Below are 18,435 nucleotides of genomic sequence, written 5' to 3'. Positions count from 1 at the left end.
GGATTTGTCACTTCATTCCTCCAAGCCCGCTCCTTCCCCATTTGTAATGTCACTTCCAAACTTTATTTAGTGGCAAAGTGCTAATGTAAGTGCAAAGTATTACTAATCCTGTGCGTGGCAGACACTGGGATGGAATTCAAGATCTTCTGGCTCCCAGTCCTGTGCTTAACTCCGGAGGATCTTGAGATTGCTGAGGACTGCCTTCCCTCTTTCCATCTTTTAACATGTGCCATTTCAGACAAAGGGTTGGGGGGTTCTCTCGTGAACCTCGTTAGGAAAAATATTTCTGCCAATTTGAAAACTTTTTAACTGGAGAAATGGAACGTGGAATATTTTGGCCAGTCCTGTTCGATTACTATTCTGCATAATTGGCAGCAGGAGTACATGAAGACAGAGAGAAAGAGAAAGAAAACCTAAATGGGAGTTAAAGGGTGTTGTTTTAATTGGACTGGGAGGGAAAAAGTGGGAAGATGTGACCTGCAGCTCAGTTGTTTATTAAAGTTATCACCTTCCTGCCTGGGGTGAAAATCATGGTGCGACCTCCTACCAGATTTTCACATTTCCAGCTGCCTTGCAGAAAGCCACGTTGATCTTGGAGCACTGAACAACTCAGGATGCTGAAGTACAGCCAGAACCCTGGGCTCATTTGTTCCACCAAGGTTTATTGCTGCTTCTGGATAATAAGTTTTAATTGGGTTCTAAACTTCTTCTGTCACGTGTTTTCCTCCTGACCTCCAAGTAAACAAATTAACACATGGCACACATGTGGGATGTACTACTGGGCAAATCCAGAAAACAGTTCCTATGTGTATTTCCCAAATCATCACCTGATTTAGGACTGTGAATCTGCACAAGGAAACTGAGGTATCAATGAGATCCAGCAGGAAAGGGTTGTCAAACATTCAAACAGGCTGCCAAGGGAAGTGGTGGAGTCACCATCTCTGACAGGATTTAAAAGCCATGCAGATGTGGCACCTGGGGACAGGGTTTAGTGAGGGGATTGGCAGTGCTGGGTTAACACTGGACTCCATGATCTTTAAGGTTTTTTCCTAAGTTTGATCCTAAGTACTGATAACACCAGTTGCCACATATCCTCAGAAAGCACCTAACACAGATGTGGCTTGTTCAGGTGATTGGAACACGACCTTCCCCGGCTCTGGGAGCACTGCAAGCATTCCCCCAGTCTGCAGCACTGTCAGCTCTAAGTATAGTTGTGACAACAGTCAATTTGAGGTCTGCCAGAGCATATTTAATTACAGATAACACTATTTATATGTCAAATGTGTCTGATGAAACAAAGCATCTGATGAGGACTGACTTCCCCTGCTTCAGTAATAAATGGCTGCAAGTGGACGATAAACACATGATGCAACATATTATTCCTTTTGGTGTGACTTTTATCAGGAGTTCATTAGATTCTCCTTGCTGGAACTGTGTATCCTTTCCAAACATGAATTTCTTTGTATTTAGGCTGGAAGGTACCTGCACGCTTTGGCACAGGGCCATGAAAAGATGAGCTCCTACAAAGGAGCCCAGAAAGTTCTTTCTGGCTGACAGCTCTGTCATTTTTCCTCCCCTTTGGCAGGCAGTTTAACAGAAGGAGAGACAGATCAAAGAAAGCACCATCAGTTTGTTATTGGCCATCAGAGCCGCCATTTGTTCCCTCAGTTAAGCAGCCCCTATTGATTTCGGGGTCAAAGGCAGGTTGCATAATTGCACCATTCCCAGCGCAGGAATAGGAGTGGGTTTGAGCCACCATTTCGTCCTGCAGGAGAGCGAGCTCAGCACGGCCCCGCTGGGGCAGCTCTGACGCTGCAGCAATTCCTGGGGTGGATGTGCAGCATCATCCAACAGCCCAGGCCCCATGGGCTGGGTGAGACCCTGACCAGCTCACACAGCAGGAGATGGGGCTCATGGTGCAACAGAAAAGGCTCTGCCCCGGCAGGATCACCGGGAGGGGCTCCAGAAACGGGCCCTGGGTCTTTGGGGGATGCTGAGGCTCGCGCAGGAAAGGTTAGAACTGGCCACTGCCGTGTTTGTTTAACTCCAGCAGCTTCCTTATACGAAATCCTATTTACTCTGCTGCTCTTCTGTGGCAAGAAGAGTAAATATTAACTTAATGTAGAGAATCCAAGTAACATTGAATGGAAAAAAAAAAAGTAGTAGGAGAAGAGGTAAAAAAATGTGCCTTTAACTTGGACTAAGTGCCTCAGTTTGATTATTAATAATTTCTACTTATTAGGCTGTTGCATCCCAAAGTTCCTAGCAGGAACAGTGCTGCTATTGGCCATGGGGAGAAGAGCAGGGCTGGAGTTTGGTTGGGTTTTTGAAGGTGAACTGAACAGCTGAACAGCTGAACCAATAAACCTTCCTCTTTTGTGCGTGAACAATTTGTATTTTTCTTCCTGCTGCCACCAAGCTTATTCCAGACTAACAGTGGATATAGAGAGATCGAGATACATCTATTCAGAGATAAATAGTGGATATAAAGAGATCAGATTTCTTCAAGATACAGAACAAAAAGCAGCAAGTTGGCGTCTTTCTGGAAAGAGGGTTGGGATAATTAGTTGTGATGTAATAAAATGAACCCTGAACCTGAAGTAAAAGGCTGAACTTAATGAAAAGAAACAACATATTCATCCTTATTTTGATATTTAGTGGGCCAGTCCCATCTACGGAATGAGCTGAAGGTGACAGTGACTTCAGTGGATTTGCCTGTTTAAGCCCTTCCCAGTGGTTTGATCTATTCCCAGTAAATACCTCACAGAAACAGAGGAGCTGGTTCAGCAGCTCTCGGAATCAACTTCGGCCCGTCTTGAACAACAGCGAAAAAAGGCACTTTTAATTTAGAAGGAATGCCAGAATCTGTCATTTAAATCCACACTGGTAAACCACTTTCCAAGGTTTTTCTTCCTTTTTGTTCAGAAACCTGCCATTTTTACATTTGATGCTCTTCATTCCAGGAACATCTGCCAATCATTTTGTTCTGCCAGCTCCCTTTATTAATTGATTAACTAGTGGAATAACCTACCAGCGTTTAACAGGCTTCTATCCCCAAATAATTACTCTGAAAAATAAACATATTTAACTCCTTCAGCTGAAACCAGAAATTCACGTGCAGTGACCATAACAACACTGGTCTCTATATTCCAACTCTCTTACAGCCCTGACTCTTACTTTTTAAAATAAAACTTCACTTTAGATCCACACAGATCAAAATAACCGAGATCCTCTCAGGAAGAAAAATGTAGAATTTCTTGATACGTAGAACAATGTTTAAGCAGCACAGAGTAAGCAAATTCTCACATGGGAACAGCTGAAGTCAAGTCTAAATATATGAGCTTCATTTGAAAATGGCACTTTTAAGGGAGTTCAGTGGTTTCACAGACTAAAAAGGAGGCATGGGGAGTCTAAAGCACTCCAGGGATTTCAGATGGAATCCCACTGGGGTTTATCAAGTGGGGAATGGTAACCTTAAAAGAAGTGAATTTCTAGGCCTCGACTTGCTGAGCAATGAGGAACTTCCTTGCATGAAGTACCTCAGGTAAGAACAAAAAAAAATCCACACAGAGAACTCCAAGTAGTGCTGCAAGATTCCTGCAAAGCCAAGGCAGGCCTGGAGATTCCTGATCCCTGAGAGCACCTTGGGGAAATCCTGGAGATTCCTGATCCCTGAGAGCACCTCAGGGGAAATACTGGAGATTCCTGATCCCTGAGAGCACCTTGGGGGAAATACTGGAGATTCCTGATCCCTGAGAGCACCTTGGGGAAATCCTGGAGATTCCTGATCCCTGAGAGCACCTCAGGGGAAATCCTGGAGATTCCTGATCCCTGAGAGCACCTCAGGGGAAATACTGGAGATTCCTGATCCCTGAGAGCACCTTGGAGAAAACACTGGAGATCCCTGAGAGCACTTTGGGGGAAATACTGGAGATCCCTGATCCCTGAGAGCACCCTGGAGGAAATACTGGAGATCCATAACCTGTGACATGCAGAGGCTCCATGAAGCCACTGAAGGGCTGCAGAAGTTCCTCTTGTGAATTTTTCTGCTTTTCTGTTTATGCAGCATTTTTAAAAGTAATCCTTGCTGAGTTCTCAGGCAAACCTGCACAGATCCCAACCCTTTATCCTTTAGTATCAACTCGGATCACAAAGTAACTGCTGTAACACAACATTTTGTGTTACAAGGAACAAATATTTCTGCTGTTCCTGTCTCTATACAGCTTAACATACTCAAGGTGACTTCCAGAGAAAATACATATACAAAAAACCATGGGCCAATGAACTATTTCACTTTAAAGCAGGTTCTAAGTTTTCTACTAACATTAATTAGAATTTTCAGTGGAATTTTTCTTTTTTTTTTTTAAAGTGGTTTATAATTATATTTTATTTTTAATGAGAACCAGTAATGAAAAACATAAATAGTGTATCCTTTAATGATCAACACACTGACTAATTCCACTAATGCTGAGTAGCATGTGCTGAAATGATGGATTATCTTAAAATATAATTTTACTAGCTCTGCTATGTAATTTGTTAAGCATTTAGTAATAAGTATGTCTAATAAAATATGAAAAAAATATTTAGAAAATGAACCATAATTTTAATATAATTTTAATTAATGGGAGTGCAATTGCAGTGGTTTAAATTACATTCCCAGTGGTAAAAAGCCTTTCAAACCTAATTTGTAAGCCAAGATGGTGGCTTTAATGACTGGCAGCAAAGTTTCTTCAACAGATTTCATGGGGCATGATCCAAAGATAATAGGTTTTCAGCCCAATGACAATCCAATTACAATGCCAATCAAAGCCAACTTCATGCACTCTAATTATCAGATTTAGCTGTCAGTTCAAATACAAACATAACACTTTTATTTAAATAAAAATTTAATTTAGAAAAAAGAAGACTTCATGTGTGATTTATTGAGATTGCAAGAGCAATCTAACTTATTTCTCTAGTAATATAATAAAATCAGTCTTGTATTAAAAATGTGAAAACTTTTCATTCTCCTGCATGTGCTGTGCTGTATTATTCAGGAGTTAATTTAAGCAAAAAAAGCATAACATAACATGGCAGCAGATATTTGCAGACTAGAAGTAGGTTAAATAGAGTAGCAAGGTTTCAATGAGACAAAACTCCAAGTGAATAAATGACAAAACCTAATTAGTTTTTTACCTAATCAGGAGAAGCTCGGTTAAGACCACAACCCATTTATACAGGTCTGCAGCTCCCAGAATTTCCTGTAGCTCTGCTCCCTTTCCTCTCTGCTCCTGTGCAGAAGGAGGGTGTAAATGCACAGCTCTTTATTATACACACATATTTATTTGTATACACACCCAAGAAATATGTGAGTTATAAAAAAACACAACGAATGTTATGTTAAAATGAATTTAATGTTCCAAATATAGGCAGCTCCCAGCTGAAATAGCCCCATGGTACCTCCCGACTGCAACCTTGCTGTTATTCTCTCTCTCTATCAAAAGTTATTATTTATTAATTAACATCATTATAAAGATCTCAATATAGGAAGGAAAAGCTGGTTCAGGACTCTCTATGCTCTAATACATTACAGCACAATTACCAATTCAGGCTTGGTTGAAACAGAGGTAATTGTCCTATAACATATTTAATACCTATAAAATCCTGTCTCCCCACAACTACAAGAAATAGGAGAAAAGAATTACAGAAGGAGCAATTATTATACCATTCTTTAAGAATATGAACTAATTTCCCCTCTCCATTTCCTCCCCCTGTTTTATAGCAGCTCCTGGATGTTTGGAGCCTTGGTAGCTGCAGTCAGTACACCAAAGGGAGGGGATTCCAAAAAAACATGTCCTCATACAACAGGAATATATCCACAGGTAACAAAAGTGAGTCCCATATCAGGGTTCACAAAACCAAAAGACAACACCATGGTAGGTGCCAATGCTAAAAACAGCAACAACCTCAATATTTGCAATTCATTTCTACAGCTTTCACTAAACCCAAACACTGAAATGGAAGGAGAAGTCCTGAATTAAAGCAGGAATTGTTGGCTTGCCCGTGCTCACCTTTTATTTTAATCATTCTCGTTACTTCTGCTATGACAGAATTCTTTATCATAACACCCAGGCTGTGCCAGCCTCACCTTCCTTCCACTTTCCATCATGCAATTCCCAATACATTTCCTTCCTCTCCCTCTCTCTTTCAGATGCCCATGACATCATTCTTTGCTCCTGCAAGGGACTCAACCCCACTGTGCAAGTGCACAGAGAAAGGATTTCAGGAACTGGAATAAATGGGAAGGAGAGGTACCACGTTTATATATAATTCTGAGATGATCATCAATCTGAAGATGGAGCCACCAGATTCTTGAACTCACCATCATTCCTCACAGTTTGGGGTTCTAAATAGCCATGTAATCTTTGCCCTGAATCCATAATGCCTTCAGAGTTCAGCCAGCACAGAAATATAAAATTAAAGGGCAGAGCCGAGTTCAGCAGAGTTACATTTAAAATGCTCTCTGGAATAACCATCCAAAGTCATCCAAACACTTCCACATTTGTTGGCCTCTTTCTCCCTGTCTTTGACAGTCATCCTGCAGCTCCTCTATTTCCCTACCAGAAAGCCCCTCCATGGGATGGGACAGGAGGATCCAGGATGCAATCTCAGCACCGGCCACTAACTCAGGGAAGTTCAGAAACTCTCAATTCCATTTTGTCAGGGTCATGACATTCCTCTGCTCCCTCCAGCCAAAGCTGGAAGTTAAGAGCTCAACTTTACCATTTACTGTAGCTGGTTCAACTCCTGTCATTATTATTGTTTTCTCTATTTTTATGTAAATAACACTGTAAGTTTAGATGAGGAAGGTAACAGAGATGCATCTTCTGCACAAGGAAGACTAAAAAGGGAAAGCACAGCATATATAATATATATGTTATATGTGCTCTCAGCAGCCTGGGCTGGGCTTTGCTTTAAGAGTCCCTAGATTTTGGTTGCATTACTTGGCAGATGTACCAGTAAAAACTTCCTGACTTAAATACCATGAGAACAAGAGCCATAATTCATCATCATTGTTACTATTACTATTTTCATTACTATTACCTTTCTTCTCTAACTCGCTCAGGCATCAATAATTGGAAAGATAATTCTGAAAGCCTATTTAGCAATCTGACTGTGCTTCCACATTGTGGATTTAGGAAGTACACTGAAAAACATTAAAGTTGCTGTACTGGCTTGATCAGGGATTGGGGGAAATAATCTGAAAACTCCCTGTTTGTTCAAGGTTACCTCATATAAAACATATCACAATCTAAATGAGCTACACCCAATGACATCAATAGAATCTATAGATCAAATGGTGAATTTAGCTCATAAATTTGCATTGTTGTTTAGTATCCAGAGTTTAAACATCACTATTGACTGGCTTTTGTATTTGTAATATTTTAAACTGAGATAAATGAAAGAAAACTTCAAAAGTAACGATCAAATTTTTGTATTTGTATAAATTTTTCTGCATTGTCCAAGGCCTGTTTTTGTCTGCCATGTTACAATTAAGCTGAACATTTTGGAAACAAGAGCCAGACAAATCCTAGAAGCCACTGAAAATGTTTTCCAAGGAAAAACATTATTCCAAGAACAATGCTAACACTCAGCATGGAGTAAGACATAAGAAAATAAAGATAACGTGCCAGAAAACGATCCAGCTACCTTCCATTAATGGAAATAGCTGAAGTGCCAGACTTCCCTCACACAGAGTCTATACACAGGATCTGAAGTTTGTTGGAATGCTGAGTCAGGAATGTGCCCGTGGATGTGTCATGCCAGCCAAGCAAAGCTCAGGGGGGTTATTTTCTGAGGACAGGTGAGAGCTGAGGCACTATTTCTGTGTGCATTTCATCCCAATTTTACCAGCTTGCAAGAGGCAGCACGATGGTTTTTTATGGTTGGTGCACTCAACCATCACATCTGCAAAATGGTAACTTATTAGTTCAGACCATGGATTGGGATGCACCCTGTTCAATGGACACAGTCACTGAAAAACTGCCCCACTGTTCCAATCTCTTCATATTCCTGAGGACTGTATGACACAGGATTCCCAATTCACAAATTTACAGATTACCAATCTTTTCCTTCATTTTAAAAACAAGATCTGAATGCTGAAAGCAGCCTGACCTGTATTCCTGATATTTTTTTTTTTTATTATTATTCCTTGAGGATAATGACCTTTCAGAGAGTAAGACACTTTTTCTCAGCCTGAGCTGGAGCAAAATATGACACAGATTTATACTCTTACACTCTTTTCTGATTCTGATGTGGCTCCAACTGTGCCATCCCCACTCAGACCAGCAGGATCAGGGCTGCAGTGCCCAACCAGCAGGGATCTAGAGCCCAGGGAAATCTGCAATAAGCAATTACAAGTTCTAGACAAGGGTGAAGTGGAAAGATGGAAGGGGGGGGGGCTCCCTTCATTTCATTAAGATAATGCAGTGGGAAAGGTGAATAAGTGAAAGAGTGCATGTGCATGAGAGAAAGAGCTCAGCAAACATCCTGCTGAAATTAGATGGCTCCTCGCTTGCCTGTTACCTTGTTTGCCCTTCAGGACAAGCAGAGAGGCAGGGGAGGGGTTTATTTTTTTTAGAAAGTTGTTCTTTTGTGGATGCTCATGGCTGGTAAGGGAAGGTCATTCCTCAGTGACTGTCCTTTGAGGTGAGCAGTGATCATACACGATCTGAGACATGCTCATGGCTCATCACTGAGACTCACGGATTTTCCTTTGCTCTTCCCCCCTCTCCTGCCTGATGTGAAAACACACCCTCCACTACTGCAGCTGTCACTCAGTCACAGGGGACATTCCCAGAGGAAGAGGGGAAAGTTCATTGGGAACTGAGGGTATTTGTGGAGAAGGAAGGAAGGTCCCTTACTAGTAACTGCCATTCTTGAGCTCCAGTTACCCCAAGTACTCATTGATCCAGGAGGATTCAGATTTCTTCTTGGAAAGAGGCACTGCAGCGTTGCTCTATCCAGTAACACACAGACTCTTGGAGCAGCAGAGAAGGAGCAGCATTTGGGAATGGAACTCCTCAGAGCTGCACAGAAGATATCTGAAAATCCAGATTTTAACCCAACCTGCCTCAGTCTGTTGCCTCAGGTTTTGAGGGTTTTTGCCCGGTTTCCATTTTGGGGGGAAAGCAAATCCCATTCCTTGTTAGCTCCCACTAGCTCCAAAAACCAGAGTAATTCTGTGACATTATCAGTGTTTTGACAGGGATCAATCTCACTCAACTGTACAGTATTAATTTTACATTTTGGCACTTGTCTAATTTTAGAAGATGAACGTTGCTCTATTACACCAGCGCTCCAAGGTGCAAACGCCACAGGCAAATGGGATTAATGCTTCTCATCTTGGATAAAGAACCACAGCAGGACAAGCCTGTGTAAATAGGTTTTAAGTTGCTACTTGGAGCCAATGAAGTTTGAGACTTTTAAAACCAACTGGAGGTTTTAGCAGCCTTTCTTCCCTGGAACGGGATTTTAGATGGCACTTAAACCCTTTTGTCAACTCGGAGTGGGGCTACTTGTGCTTCAGGTGAAATCTCCCCCGTTGTTATGCAAAACCAAGCTGATGGAAATGCAAACATCTTACTTATTAGAGGCTTGTTCCTTCAGCAAAACAGAGCTTTAGCCTTAGCAAGCCCCGGCAGTATAACACGTTGTAAAAACAGTAACAATAGCAAAAATTATTAAACATTTATCTCTCCCCTGAGTGAACATCTGGCATGTATCAAACCGCTGCCGTGGGGATTTAGCACCAGAACCTTTAAGGTTTTATGCGACAGTGCCTAGAGAGGGCAATAACAGAGCATATTCCACGACGGATTTTTAATCACTGGCCTCTTGAAAATATCAAGAGCAGAAGCTGAACCTCATCTCACTTCAGAAATGAAATGTTACCGTTCTCGTTTGTGATGCAGGAAAAAAATATCAGCTCCATTTTTTAATTAAGTAAGAAGAGATTTAAAATAAACAGAATGCAAGATATGATAGTGCAGACAGCAAACAGATGTGATGCAGGGTCTCTTTGTACACCTTGTAGGGGGGATGCTTGGCTAAGGAGGACTTCTTTCACCTAGAAATTTTTCTGGATACCTCCACAAAGGTTTTTCTCTCTTTCACTTAAGTCTCAGGGAAGTTGCAAGAAGCCACAAAGACAATCAGCCAAATGTTATGGCCCTGCACACAGACACAGCCACTGTGTGACAGCTCCAGGTCCAAGAGCAGATGCTCCAATATTAAAAAGTCCTCACTTATAATAACCCGAGAATAACCCAAGAGCTGCCACTTCCAACAGAGCCCAGGTTTGCATCAGAAATGGGGAATCCTCCTAACTGAGCAGGAAACAAGGCACGTCCTGCATCAGGAGGAGCTGGGGATTCACATCCACGTTTAACTCCACACGCCACGTTCTCCAGGACACAACACACACAGGGGGGTTAAACTGCATCTTTAATCTCTGCTTTTAAAACACCTTTAGAAAAAGGTACAAATCTGTTTCTAAGTCTCCCCCAAGAGCTGGAAAGCCACGGCTTGGGGAGAGGGGAGGAGCAAGTGGGGTGTGTGGTTTATGGTTACATAAGTCTTGCTCTTCTGTAGGGACAAGACAAAGATTTATGTAATGCAAGGGAGGAATGCATGTAATGGGAATGATATAGGGAAGGAACAGGGGAAAACCTGATAGTGAAGATTAAAGTGCAGGGATCACGTGGATCACATGTTGGGTCAAGAAACAAATGTGAGGGGAGAATAGAAAAGGGTTCTGTTTGGACTCTTGTTATAATGAGAAATGATTATACAACAATGTCCTCAAGCAGCACTTCCCTCTCTCCCCTTAATAACTACATAGTTGGGGGGCTTCAAATGGAACAAGAAAAACTTGAAAATTTTGTGATTAATGTTATTAGTAAGGAGACTCTCCCAGGGCCATAATCTCAGGACTAATCCTGCTAGTTTCTTAAATAAGCAGCACAACAAGTAAATAATTTTTGATTATTTGGGTTTGTTTCTTTGTAATATCTTAAGAGCTCTCAATACTTTTTGTTAAATTTTAATATGTATGTCAGTATTTAAAATAAATGAATAAATGGGGTTCAGTTATTTACCTTATCTAAGTGTTTTTGTAATCTATTTGAGGTTCTTTATAGCAGATTTCCTTTCTTTATAAAGGAACACAGTCAGTTTATGCAGAGATGTTCAAACAAAAGGTTCTAAACCAGTGCATTTTGGAGGAGGTAAAGATGCAGAAAAAGACAGAATTACATAGAGGGTATAAATTAGTCCAGTACTTTCAGAGAAAAGCATTTCTAGGTAGCACAAAGGTGAGTTCAACCCTGATTAAACCAATGGTGGATCTGATGCATGAAAGCAAAGAAGGGGAGAAAGCAAAGGATGCTGTCAAAAGGAAAAGGAGGAAGAAACCAACCAACAGACTGATGAAAAACAAAGATCCCAAAGAGGAAATCACATCCAATACCCTACTTATGCATCGTTTAAAAAAAACCAAAAGATATCCTACAAAGGCTGGGAACGTCTTTTCTGATGCTCAGGACTCAGCACAGGTAGGATCACAATATTGGAGAGGAACACACACTCTGGGGTGGGATTTGCCTCAGTCTTTGCCAGGCACAGGCACTGCAAACACACCCGGCGATTCCAGTACCCAGGAACCCAAGTTTAAAACGGTATTTGTAGCATGAAATGAAATTATGATGCCAAAGTAAAATAAACGTCGAGCAAACTCAGTCAATCATCTGTAGCGTTCTTTATGGCTCTCATTTATATTTGATATTGAATTGCTCACTTTTTAAAATTCAAATAACTCCCTCATCGATCCGCTCCTGAATGATTTTACTGAACATATCTTTTTAGTATCTAACACCCCGTGATTTTGTTCCACATATGTTGTGCACTGGCTGATTCCATCCTAACCTCACAAAACATATTAAGCTTAATAAATATATTTATGAGAATTACTTTGTATAGTCCTTATGCAATCAGCCATGCTGTGTATGATAGCCCAAGACGATGAAAACCCATTGACTTTTTGTAGCAAATTAGTCTACCACCTAATCGGTGAACCCTGCTAAGCTTTTGAATTATGAGGAGAACCAGCAGCTCAGTTAGAACACTCAAATGAATTATATCAATTCATAAACTTGTTCATGTCCAGATTTCATTAGCCACACATTAACAGCATTTTATGTTTATTACTGCTCTGACATAATCTATAAATAACTGAAATGCTAATCATAGTGTTCTGCCAGGCATCATCATTTAATCATAAAGAGATACATTATTATAAACTATAATAGATAATAACAAGTCCGGGTCAATGGCCGCATATTAAAAGATCACAATTATATCCTATAAGGGTATGTACCTCATACATTTGGTGACACAAAGGTCCATATCTAATCACTTGCAAATGTTTCCCCTCTGACACACTTACAGTACAAGGTGACACAATTAAGAAAATATGCTTGTAAAACAGGGCAATCTTTGAGCATCAAAGTAAACAGAGAACAATTAATAGTGAGGGGAAACATTACAGCATTTGCCAATGGCACTGCTATTTAACTCTTCATTTCTGGGGTTTTTTTTTCCCCTTACTAAAGAAACCATGATCACAACACTGGGAGAGTTTATTATAGAGGAGAATTCTGACTTATTACTGCAGCAGCCACCGAGCCAGGGCCGCTGGGTGATGCCTACTGGGCTAAAAACAGAGCCCCAAAGGTTCAGTTGCCTTTCCTCTGCAATCCTATTGTTTAATGTAATGCATTCCTTCAGTGACCTTATGCCATTAAACCCCTGGGATACTCAAACATACCCTGTGTGTCTTCTTTTAAAGAAACCTATTGACTGAAGTGACTCTCAAGGGCCACTTTGGAGCCTCCTCTGGTGGTCAGGCGTTCTGACATCACAGCTGCTTCTTTTTCCCCAAAACACGGCAACAATCTAGATTATATTTTTAATTTTTAATTCGATGATGGGATCAGGAGATTACCCAGTGATGGTAGTTCCATGGAAAACCTCCTGGCAATACACCACTTACCAAACAAACAGTTTCTGTAAGAGCTTTATCAACTAAACTAATTCTGAGTGAGAAATTAAGCTGACCCAAGGACCAAGAATTAATTGCAGATTATTAGAATAAAGTTGTTTTCTGCATGTTTTTTGGGGTTTTTTTTTGTAGGTTTTGTGTTGCTAAGAAAAAAAAAATTTAAAAAAAGGAATTAGACTAATTTAAAGCTTTGGTTGAATAGGAAGCAGAGATGCAGCCTGTCATTGCAAGCACTTGCACCTCATAGCTCAGGGTGAACTGAGGGAGATAAAGAAAGGAATGTAAAACACTATGGAAACCAACCTCTGGAGACTTAATATTCTGATCAGCTCACCTCCGAACATCTGGCTCTTAAATGTTCAAGCACAAAAACAAGAGAGCTAATGAAAGCAGTACATATTATCTCTCCCATCAATGTACCTCACAAACACCTGCTAAAATTAAAACAAATTGAATCTTGATTGCTGATTAAGTACCCCTTCTTTAGCTAGATATTCTGTCATTATTTGCCCTGGCACACAATGCATAAACTGATGAAAAGCCTGTGGTGGGCTGCAGCAGCAAAGGTTGAGAAAAGATGATCCAGACCGAGATTCCTGTAAACGGTAGCACATTAACTTTATGTTCCCTAGCCCTCAAAAAGTTAGATTTGGGGTTTTTTCCCCTCATTTCCAGGGCAAAAATTACTTTCATTTAAAAAAGAAAGCACATAAACTGAACATATTTTGTTTTTTCCTCCAGAACACCCACATCCCAGAGAGGAGGTCATAATAGATGGACCAACATTTACTAACATCACTGCCCAGCTACTGAGCTGAAAAATCTCTCTGAGCAGCACTGCCGGGCTTTTTGGGCATTTTCAAGGATGTGGGAAGACTCTCAAGTGGTTATCCATGGAAAAAAGGGCTCAAGACCTGGTCAGGAACCTCTGGCCTCTATTTATCTCAAATAGGTGCTTAGGTAATGGCAAGAGAAAGGTTACATAGTTTACTGCCAATAAACTTGGGGAATGCTCTGCTTGCACACTTCAGGCAGGATAAAAACCCCCATTAGGAATTTCATCACACCCATATAAATACCCTCCTAGGTGAGCCCCGATGACAGATGTGTGGCTAATCTACCATGTTAACTTCGTTGGAGAAGTTGTGGTTTTGTTCAAACTTTATTAGTTAAACTCGAATTGATCCCACTACATTTTAAGTCGGTATTTCATCTGCTTTAAGTAGGTTTCCAGATATCCTAAACTCCTCAGACAGCATTGTGTTTACTATATATATATATATATGTATATATGTATTCATGTAAATTTGGCTGTTAAAATAATCAACTTTTATTTGACTCACGGTTCTCCAGTAATCAAAAAGGAAAAAAACCAGCAACATGACAGTGTGTAAATCCTTCCCAACAATAGCACCCACAGAACCTGTTTCTTGACTGACAATAAGGTCACAGCAGCACATGTGTTTGGCATATGTATTTCATCAGTGGTGATTATAATGTGAACCAAGAATTAGCTTCAAAATGATGGGTTACTTAAAGACCTGGAAGAGGACATTTAAACAAAAGGGAAAAAGAAAAAGGCCTGAATCACTTACTAGAGCTTGACTTTCCCCCCTCCCCTTATTGCATTCTAAATTATTTAAATATACTATTAGACACCATATTGGAAAAAAACAGATGTTTTCTAATTATGAACTGATTTTACAGTGTGATGGTGTCACATATTTAAATTACAAATACACATTTTTAGCATTCCAGCTGTGCTTTACAAGAGTTTAATTTGCTTCTTGTGATATGTCACATTGCACCTGCCTTTTAAAACTCCTATAAATGTAAAACATTAGCCAAGCACAAGTATTAAGACATGCTGATGAATTCTAAAGATTTTTTAACATCTTCTAGAAGATGAAATTTATAGAGAGATTTAATAATGAACCAGCTAAATGTTTATTGAAAATAACATTTACAAATACTTTCCAGAAGTACCAAATGGGACTGATGACTTGTGTGTGTGCGTGGGTGGAACGGGAAATTAAACTGGTGCTCCTCTGCTCCTTCCATACACCAACTATTCCACAATAATCCATAAATTAATGAGGTTAAACATGGATAATTCAGTAAAATACTGAAGGAAGTCAGCTATGCTCTCAGCCACTACACACACAGGGAACCTGACACATGTTTAAGACCATCAATATCTAAATAAGAACAGGGAGATCATCAATGCCAACGCTGGGGATAAACTATGAGGATGTATTTCTGGGAATAGAACAGCAATAGTTTCTAGGATAAACTTAAACTTTGAAGCAATTAGCTCGTGATTCACAGAATGCAGTGAGAGCACACACAGCTATTTCTTGTCTTGAACACTCCCTAGAAATAACAACTATTGGTTTGGATTCAGGCATAAAGAGAGAGTATAAACAACCCGCGGAGAAGACGTAACACTGTTGATGCACCTTTTAAACCCAGTCTTCTAACAACAAAGAAGAAACTTTTGAAGCACTGGGCTTACAAAGAATATTGGAGATAAACAGAGAGGCTCTTTCAGAGCCAGTTACCCACTGCACAGTTTCTAAACACAGCCAGGGACTTCCTTGTTAACAGTCTAATCCTACTCGAGTAACTTATAGGCAACTTCTCCACTGACACCAACAGGGACTGGAACAGGCTCTGCCCATGTACTGCAAACCTCATCCCAGTATCTGCACTCAGACCTCATTACTGGCACAAAGGGGACCAGCCCCATTTTCCTGCCCCCTTGGAAAAGCACCACCCTTCCCTGTTCGGTGACAGAGCACAGGAAATGTTTTCCCCCAACCAGAGCTGTTGTTTTTGTGACCTCCACTGGCATCACCAAGCCCTCAGTGCACATCCCAGCTCTGAACTGGCAAAGGGAAAAGAGGAAGGAGAGCAGGGAAAGCCCAATGGGAGACACGACAGCCAGGTACTTGTGGTAATCAAACTGTTTAATCTGTTTTAAAACGGGAGATTTTAGTGCCTACACACAACCACACCTGCAATTCTAAAGCTTCCCCGCACTTACACTTCTTTGAGAACAAATGTGAGGACATTTGGGCTACAGAAAGTGTTACAAGCCCTCTGGACTCGTTTTACAGAGACATTTCCAGGGCAAGGCTTGTTACAAAACCGACCAGTTCCTCCTCAGGAGACTTTTCAAAGCCTCCTGCCTGAGTTTTGCCGAGTGCTTTTTGTTTCAGCCCTACCCGGTGCAGCAGCTTTGTCACCCACTGCAGTGTCATAAACAGGCAGAGGCCACGTGTGCTCTGCCTGGAAGAAAAACTGGATGCTCTGCACATCCCGGGAGCTTCAACCTCTCATCAGGGAAACTACTTTTGCTTCTCTCTGCCATGAAGTTGGTTGTACACCCAGCAAAAATCCTCTGCTCCGTGCATGTTGCAGGAAGTTGCACTTTCTGCAGCACATAGACTAGAAGCTGAGTATCTGCTTCACCTGCAGCTTCCCTATTTTATATTCCATTAGAAAAATTAATGGAATATTCACCTTGCATTTTGTAATTATTTTTTAGACTAATTTCAGAACTTAATGCAGTCTGAAAGCAGTAATAAAGAACAAAAGAAATCTCAAAACTCTCTGAATGTCTCCAGTCTCGTGATTTTTCATCGCCAGCAATAGTTTAACTTTTATTAAACATGCCAAGCCAAATTTACTCTGTTTAAAATTACTTATGTTAGGCTATCACTGGACATCAGATGCTTGCAGTAAATTATTAACAGCAGAAGATGGAGCTGGGATAAACCAAGCGCATTCTGGCAAGGCAACTTCCAGAGGTAGAGGGGGTCTGGAATTAAAGGGTTTCTATGCCTGTTCTTAATATAGATGAAATGCAGAAATCTGATTAATTTTATTTTTTCTCCAGGATTTACCATGTTAGAGTATCATCCCTTTCTCTTTCACACTCTTATTAAATGACAAAAAAAAATATATCAACTATTCAGTCCATATTTTGGGAATGCTTTGTCTGGAGTTTCATGCTATTGCTTCCTGTCTCATGAAAGTAATATCAAATTGAAAATATTTCTGTTCAGCAACTTCAGCAGCTCTAAATTAAGAGAATCTGTAGTCTATTGGCTTTCAATGCTTGAGCAGGTTAAGAATGTGTAAGCAAGAAAGATTCCATTTAGCAAGAGAAGTGCAACGTCCATGATGCCAACAGAGACATTAAGAGAGATTAGGCCATCTTCATAAACTACTTTTCAGCCACTAGATTATCAAAAATAATGAATGCCACTAATTAAGGGAGACGATTTTTGAAATAAAGAAAATTCATTTTTAACCCAGTAACAGCTCACGGAGATAGAATTGTAAGACAACCAGCAAAAGAGTTTTTACACTGTTGTACCAAACAGGCATCAACCACCCCTCGCTGTAGAGCAGGTGGCCTTTAGGTCACACTCTACACATTGGCACAACTGTCACAAATTGGGGAAAAAAATGTGGTTTGAGGAAGATTTTCTTTCTGTGACAGGAATGGTGATCTGTCTCTCCCACTTGTGTTGCCAGTTTTTATAGGTCATGATTAAAATCTGACTAATACATTTAATTTTTAATGTGCGCGAGTGGGTTCCATTTCAATTTGGAAATCTCATTTCCATGGTTTTAGAAGAGATTAACAACTTCTGAATGAAAAGGTACAAGAAACAGAGACGCTTTAAATTTTGGTGGTTATTTCAGTTACTTGGAAATTTCTCTGGTGAGGGATGACATCACCCTTGTGTCACATTACCGTGAATTCCCTGAAGGTTTGCTGTGGTTCTCAGATCTCCAAAGCACAACCTGCTCCTGGAAGTTTAGCCAAAGCATCTACAGGGACAATTTAGCTCTGCACACTCCATTTTAAGTTCATGGAGTAGTCATTCAGCTGAAGTGGTCTCTGCAGAGGTGCTTCAGAAGTGCTCTGCAGCAGAGAAGTGATCCAAGCAGAGCCGTGATCCAGAGCACGATCCGCCTGCACAAGAGCTGGATTCAGGGATTTTCCCCCAAAAAGGCAGCTGTCAGTAGAGAGACAGCCTTGCCACTGAGGTAGAGAGAGGCTGGTGTCAGGAAAACCGCGGTGATTCATCCCTATTGAGGACCCCAAGTGTATTTAAACTTCATTCAATCAGTCTGTTCACATTCACCTTGAGCTCAGGGCTTCCTTTCAGGGGGAAATGCGGGAAAATGCAGGTAGAAAGTTGAATATTCAGAGTCACCATGAGAGAGAGAAATCACTTCACTGTGTGAATGATAAAATGAAAAAGGAACCCCAACCAATCTATATTAAAACTAAAGCCAGAAACTACCATTTTAAGACT

The sequence above is a fragment of the Corapipo altera genome, unplaced genomic scaffold (genome assembly GCF_003945725.1).
Source record: "Corapipo altera isolate COAL_440 unplaced genomic scaffold, ASM394572v1 70, whole genome shotgun sequence".
Classification (NCBI taxonomy): Eukaryota; Metazoa; Chordata; class Aves; order Passeriformes; family Pipridae; genus Corapipo; species Corapipo altera.
Note: the sequence above shows the minus strand (reverse complement) of the source record.